The sequence below is a fragment of the Nicotiana sylvestris genome, chromosome 12, assembly GCF_000393655.2.
Source record: "Nicotiana sylvestris chromosome 12, ASM39365v2, whole genome shotgun sequence".
Lineage (NCBI taxonomy): Eukaryota > Viridiplantae > Streptophyta > Magnoliopsida > Solanales > Solanaceae > Nicotiana > Nicotiana sylvestris.
This window is the reverse complement of record NC_091068.1, coordinates 143,715,211-143,722,702: the sequence shown is the minus strand read 5'-3', so window position 1 is coordinate 143,722,702 and position 7,492 is coordinate 143,715,211. Positions and strand designations below refer to the sequence as shown.

At 42.8% G+C, this 7,492-nt stretch overlaps 1 non-coding gene across 1 annotated transcript; it reads right to left on the bottom strand.

The window, feature by feature from the left end:
* Nucleotides 1–6,867: 6,867 nt before the first annotated feature.
* On the bottom strand, nucleotides 6,868–6,972 carry LOC138884513 (U6 spliceosomal RNA). Its single transcript, XR_011404693.1, has one exon. It is a non-coding gene; the product is annotated as a U6 spliceosomal RNA (small nuclear RNA).
* Between the last annotated feature and the right edge of the window lie 520 nt (nucleotides 6,973–7,492).

Sequence of the window (7,492 nt, the reverse complement as noted above, 5' to 3'; positions counted from 1 at the left end):
ATCTAGCCACAATTTACTTAACGATATCAATAAATGCTAAATGAATCAATTCTAATGCATGAAATAGGTTTTATAAAGATTTCCCCAAAAAGTCAAAAATCAACCCCGAGCCCGCTTGGTCCAAACCCGAAATTCGGATCAAAACCTGATTACCCATTTACTCCAAACTCAAATATATAATTTGTTTTGAAATCGGAACTCAAATCGAGGTCCAGTTCTCCAATTTTTGAAAAAACCTAGGTTCTACCAAAACACCCAGTTCCCCCATGAAATAGTTGATTTGAAGTTGAAATCATGTTAAAAGATGTTAATGATTGAAGAAAACTAGTTAAAAATAACTTACAATTGATTTGGAGAAGAAAGGTTGTTTGAAAAATCGCCTCTTATGTTTTTGGGGTTTTGAAAAGTGAAAAATAACTGAAAAGTCCGTTTAAATATACTCCTCTCAGACCCTCTTTGCAGACCGCATAGAAAAGACTACGACCGCGGAGCTCCACCGCGGACCGCAAGAAATCGAGCGCGGCCGCGAAGGCTTGGCCTTGCTCACCGCGGACCGCATAAATCCCACCGTGGTCGCGAAGTCCCCACCGCGGCCATGAAGCTTCCACCGCGGACCGAGAGACGTGGCTTCAGAGACCTGCAACTTCTCTTAATCTACAACTTTTTTCTAAGTGTAAAAACATCCCGAAACTCACCCGAGCCCTCGGAGATCCAAACCAAATGTCATACTAACTCAAAAACATCATATGGACCAACTCGTGCGATCACGTCATCAAAATAACATGTAAAATCATGAATTAAACCTCAAAACTCAACATTTTCATCAAGAACTCTCAAAGTTCATAACTCTTCAACCGAAAGTCCAACTCACGTCAAATAAACTCCGTTTTACACCAAATTTCACAGTTATCTTTCAAATACTATAACAAGTTTGTACCGGGCTCCGGAACCAAAATACGGGACCGATAACAATGGTTTTAAATATTAATTCTTTTCTTTATTCCTTAGATAATTCAGTAAAATAATTTCTTTCAAAAATTGATTTCTAAGGCTTGGGACCTCGGAATTCATTTTCGGGTATACGCCCAAGTCCCATATTTTATTGCGGACCTCCCGGGATCGTCGGAACACGGATCCGGGTTCGTTTGCTAAGAATGTTGACCAAAGTCAACCATAATCAAAGTTTTAACTCTAAAATTTCTATTACTCATATTTTCACATAGAAGGCTTTCCAAATATAGGTTCGGACCACGCACGTAAATCAAGGTGGGGTAAAAAGGGAGGTTTTAGGCCTCGGAGCACTGAATGCACTTGCAACACTAGTGATGACCTTTTGGGTCATCACATGAACAAATACTGAAGACTCTTGTGATCCGTGAATACCTCACATGCCACGCCATACAGATAATGCCTCCAAATCTTCAACGCGTGGACAATGGCTGCCAACTCTAAATCATGAACCGGATAGTTCTTCTCATGAATCTTCAACTGCCGTGAAGCATAGGCAATGACCTTGTCATCCTGCATCAACACTGTACCAAGTCCAATACGAGATGCATCACAATAGACTGTATAAGGCCCTTAACCTGTGGACAAAACCAACACTGGTGCCATAGTCAGAGCTGTCTTGAGTTTTTGAAAGCTCACCTCACACTCATCCGACCATCTGAACTGGGCACCCTTCTGGGTCAACCTGGTCATCGAGGCTGCGATAGATGAGAACCCCTCTACGAACCGACGATAGTAGCCTGTCAATCCCAAGAAACTCCGAATCTATGTAGTTGATGCTGGTCTAGGCCAGTTCTTGACTGCCTCAATCTTCTTCGAATCAACCTGAATACCTTCTGCCGACACAACATGACCCAGGAATGCAACTGAACTCAACCAGAACTCACACTTCGAGAACTTAGCATATAACTGACTATCCCTTAGAGTCTGAAGAACCGCTCTAAGATGTTGCTCGTGCTCCTCCCGGCTGTGGGAATATATCAAAATATCATCAATGAAGACTATCACGAACGAGTCCAAATAAGGCCTGAACACTCGGTTCATCAAATCCATAAAAGTTGTTGGGGCATTTGTCAACCCGAATGACATAACCAAGAACTCATAATGCTCGTACCGAGTGCGAAAAGCTGTCTTAGGGACATCGGATGCCCTAATCCTAAATTGATGGTAGCCAGATCTCAAGTCAATCTTCGAAAATACATTGGCACCCTGAAGTTGATCAAACAAATCATCAATCCTCGGTAGTGGATACTTATTCTTGATTGTAACCTTGTGCAACTGCCGGTAATCAATGCACATTCTCATCGACCCATCCTTCTTCTTAACAAACAACACTGGCACACCCCAAGGCAAAACATTGGGTCTAATGTAACCCTTCTCGAGCAAGTCTTGCAACTGTTCCTTCAACTCTTTCAACTCAGGAGGGGCCATACGATACGGTGGGATAGAAATTGGCTGTGTGCCCGGAGCCAAATCAATGCAAAAGTCAATATCCCTATCGGGTGGCATACCCGGTAGGTATGAAGGGAAAACCTCAAGAAACTCACGAACAACGGGCACAGAATCAATAGAAGGAACCTCAGCACTAGTATTACGTACATATTCCAAATAGGCCAAACACCCCTTCTCAACTATACGCCGAGCCTTCATATACGAGATAACATTGCGGGTAGAATGACCAGGAGTCCCTCTCCACTCTAAACGAGGTAAAACCAGTAAGGCTAAGGTTACAGTCTTGGCATGACAGTCCAATATAGCATGGTAAGGTAATAACCAATCCATCCCCAATATGACATAGAAATCCACCTCTAGCACCTCTACCTTTACCTCTAGCACCTCTACCCCCACATCTAGCTGGCTGGGAGGTCTGTGGAACACCTGGTGCTTGAACTATAGCACGGGAACTCTGATTTGAGTACCTACCAACCTCGGACAAGCCCTCCGGATAGGACCATACTCACCACACTCATAGCATCCACCTGAGTGTTGCGGCTGAGGAAACTGAGACTGACCCTGGTGACCTGAAGGACCACACTGAAAACTCTGGAGCGGCGGTGCACTGATAGGAGCTGGTGGTGCATTGTAGGGCTGCTGATCCGGATACTGCATGTGAGAACCACGGCCACCTGAAGCACCGTGAGAAACCTGAAGTGATGACTGAAAGGGCCTAGGAGGATGGTCTCTACCATACGAATCCCTTCCTCCAGACGAGGCACCGCTGAATCTGCCTGAATGACGGGGCCTCTTGTCCGACCCATGACCACCTCCCTGCTACAGAACCATCTCCACTCTCCTAGCCACATTGGTTGCCTCCTGGAAAGTAATCTCACTCCCAGTCTCCCTACCCATCTGAAGATGAATCGGCTGAATAAGTCCATCAATGAACCTCCTCACCCTCTCTCTCTCTCTCTTTCTCTCTATCTCTCTCTCTCTCTCTCGATGAGAAGTATGACAAGAGCATGACGAGCCAAGTCAATGAATCTGGTCTCATACTGGGTAACAGTCATGGAACCCTACTAGAGACGCTCAAACTACCTCTGATAGGCCTCTCTCTGAGTGATGGGGAGAAACTTCTCCAAAAATAGCTGAGTAAACTGCTCCCAAGTCAAAGCTGGCGATCCGACTGGTCTAGCCAAACAGAAATCCCTCCACCAAATCTTGGCGGACCCAGACAAGCAAAAAGTGGCAAATCGACCCCATTGGTCTCAACTATCCCCATGTTCCTGAGAACCTCACAACAGCTGTCTAGATAATTCTGGGGATCCTCAGTAGATGCACCGCTGAAAGTAGTAGTAAAGAGATTGGTGAACCTATCCAACCTCCACAAAGCATCGGCAGACATAACTGCTCCATCACCGGTCTGAGCTACCACACCCGGCTGAACTACTCCAACTAGCTGAACTGCTGGAGTCTGAAACTGGGGAGCTACCTGCTCCGGGGTACGAGTATCAGGAGTCTGGGATCCTCCTCCAGCCTGAGAGACGGCTGGTGCTACAAGAAGCAAGCCTGCCCGGGTGACACTCTCTATAAGGCCCACTAGACGGACTAGAGCATCCTGAAGTACTGGGGTAGCAATAAACCCCTGGGATAGATGGGCCCACTGGAACTGCTGGGGCCAGAACCTCATCATCAAAGTCAGCCTGAGGCTCCGCTGCGGGTGTTGTTGCTCTAGGCTGAGCTCTGACCCTACCTCGACCTCTAGCACGGCCTCGGCCTCGCCCTCTGCCCCTCGTGGGAGCTACTACTAGGGGCTCGGGCTGCTAGTCAGTGGATGAGAAAGCGCGTGTTCTTTCCATCTGCGAAAGAACAGAGTAGAATTTCAATTAACATTGAGAAGCCAATCTGCATGACAGGAAAGAATAAATGTGGAATGTTTCCTAACTCTGTAGCCTCTAGGGGATAAATGCAGACGTCTCCGTACCGATCCCTCAAACTCTACTAAGCTTGTCCGTGAATTGTAAGACCTATGTAACCTAGAGCTCTAATACCAACTTGTCACGACCTGGATTTCCCACCATCGGGAGTTATGATGGCGCCTACTCGTAGAAGCTAGGCAAGCCACTAAACATAGAAAATTTCTAACTCTTTCATTTTTAACCCTTTTTAACAATCTGAATTAATAGGTATCCAACATTTAGATATTAACGATAAATGAAATCAAGCGGAAGACTTAATCTAATATAATAACCAAGGCCAGTACGATAATGACAACACATATCTCTACCCGGAATCCGGTATCACAATATCACGGACGGACTAAGATTACTATAACAAATGTCTGAAAGAAATACAATCTGTCTCAAAATCTAATGAAAACAGAGTACATAATAAAGTAGAAGAGAACGCCGGGCCTGCGGACGCCTGTAAGACTACCTCGGGATCTCTGGCTGGACTGAAGGCAGGCTCCCCAAGTACTACTGTCCAAAAGCTGCTCTTGAATCTGCACATAGTGCAGAGTGTAGCATCAGCACAACCGACCCCATGTGCTGGTAAGTGCCTGGCCTAACCCCAGCGAGGTAGTGATGAGGCTAGGACCAGACTCCAGATAAACCTGTGCAGTTATATAATATACAGCGGAAAATAAACAAAAATAAACAATTAACATGGGATGGGTACATGTTACAGGGGAAATATCGAATCCAGCAGAAACTTAAGAGAAATATGAGAGAACAATTCAAGATTTACAACAAAACCATAATAACACTGTTGCGGCGTGCAATCCGATCCAATATAATATTGTTGCGGCGTGCAACTCGATCCATATATAGTATTGTTGGGGCGTGCAACCCTATCTAACATAACATTGTTGCGGCGTGCAATCCGATCCAATATAACATTGTTGCGGCATGCAACCCGTTCTATATATAGTATTGTTGCGGCGTGCAACCCGATCCAACATAACATTTATATATCTTTGGAAACAACCATACCAAGAGTCCCGGCAAGGGATCAACAATAAGCTACATTATCCTGGTAAGGGATTCGACAATAAAAGTAAATACATCCCAGCAAGGGAGAAACGGCTATAAACAATCTTAACCCAACTTCGACTCATCTCAGCTAATACCAATATTCAATCATAAGTAATTTCCACGAAAACAAACTTAATCCTTGCTCAATATCGAGAATCATCAATTAAAGCATCTGTAGTACTATTTAAGAACACAAAATAAATTGCAATTTAAGACTTATGGTCATGCTCGACACCAACGTATCGATACTCGTCACCATGCCTATACGTTGTACTCAACAAGAAGAAAATAGCAAATAGGACACAACTCCTAATTCCTCAAGCTAAGGTTAGACCGAATACTTACCTCGATGCCACGAACACAACTCGAGTTTCAATTATAGCTTTACCCCTTGATTCTACCGCCAATTCACTCGTATCTAGTTACAAGTTACTTAATTACATCAATAAACGCTAAATGAATCAATTTGAATGCATGAAAATGAATTTCCCAAAGTTTTGCCCAAAAGTCAAAAAGCAGGCCCACATGGTCAAAACTCGAGGTTCGAACCAAAACCTGATTACTCATTCCCCCACGAACCCAAATATATAATTTGTTTTGAAATCGGACCTCAAATCGAGGTCCAAATCCCCAATTTTTGAAAACAATTTTCTTTAAAAATTCATTTCTCTGGCTTGGGACCTCGGAATTCGATTCCGGGCATACGCCCAAATCCCATATTTTCCTACGGACCCTCCGAGACCGTCAAATCACGGGTCCGGGTTTGTTTACCCAAAATGTTGATCGAAGTTAAATTAATTCATTTTATAGTCAAAATTTATCATTTTTCACAGATTTTTACATATAAGCTTTCCGGCTACGCACCCGGACTGCGCACGCAAATTGAGGTGATGCTAAAAGAAGTTTTTTTTAAAGCCTCGGAATGCAAAATTTTATTTTAAAACAAGTGATAACCTCTTGGGTCGTCACAAACTCTAATGGAGTTAGTAAGAAATTATAACCACTCGAAGTGATAAAGTTCCTATGTCTTGCCATGATCAAAGTCATGTATGATCTTGAGCACAAAAAGTGAAAACCCGTCCCATTGAATTTTCTTCATTCTCATTCCCTTAAGAGAATGTGGTAGCAATATGTAATAAGTCTGGACGAAAACAAAATTATTACCTTGATGATACCACTTTTGTCACAACCCGAATCAGAGGGCCGCGACGGGCATCCGGTGCTTTACTCAACCGAGTACCAACGTAACATATCTTTCTTATCATACTATCATGAGTAAATGAGCCAGAAAACCGGTCATGAGATAACAAGAATAAAACATAAGGGAATACTCAACATATGAAGACCCAAAATGATATACAAACTTATATATGTGACATACGGGTCTATAAAGCCGACATGACCATTTCTCGATTTGTGCGTGTCATCCATGCTAATCTTTTCTGTATCGTTCCAATTTTATCGGATGTCCCCGAAATCAATGGATGTGGACGTGGCAATAGACGAAATTATAATCGTCATCATTATGGTAATGAGAATAATAAGGATTCTCAAAATAATCCTTCACTCTGTGAAAGTAATGTTTGTCATCGATTTGACATAAGATTTTGTAAAGCACATATCAATCATTATAATCCATTCATGATGTGAATGTGACAACATGTAATTTATGAATATATATTTATTTTTGGAAGAATATGAGTGTGCTAGTGGTATACACCACACTCGCCTCTAGAAGGAGGTTTGAGAGGAAATAAGAAAACAATGTTATTATTATGGAATAAATGGTCATTGGTCACGTACTTATTGTACGCCAAAATATTTTGACATTGTGATTATTAAAAGACAACGGTAATGCAAGAAACAGGTCTTGCATATAATTTTGACCATAACCATAATGATATAACTTTCTCTTTAAAAGAGATATTCACCATATGGATGTTGATGAATATGTGGTAGTACAAAATTAATTGAAAGCTCTAGAAGAGCCAATTATACTACTTTGGCGAAAT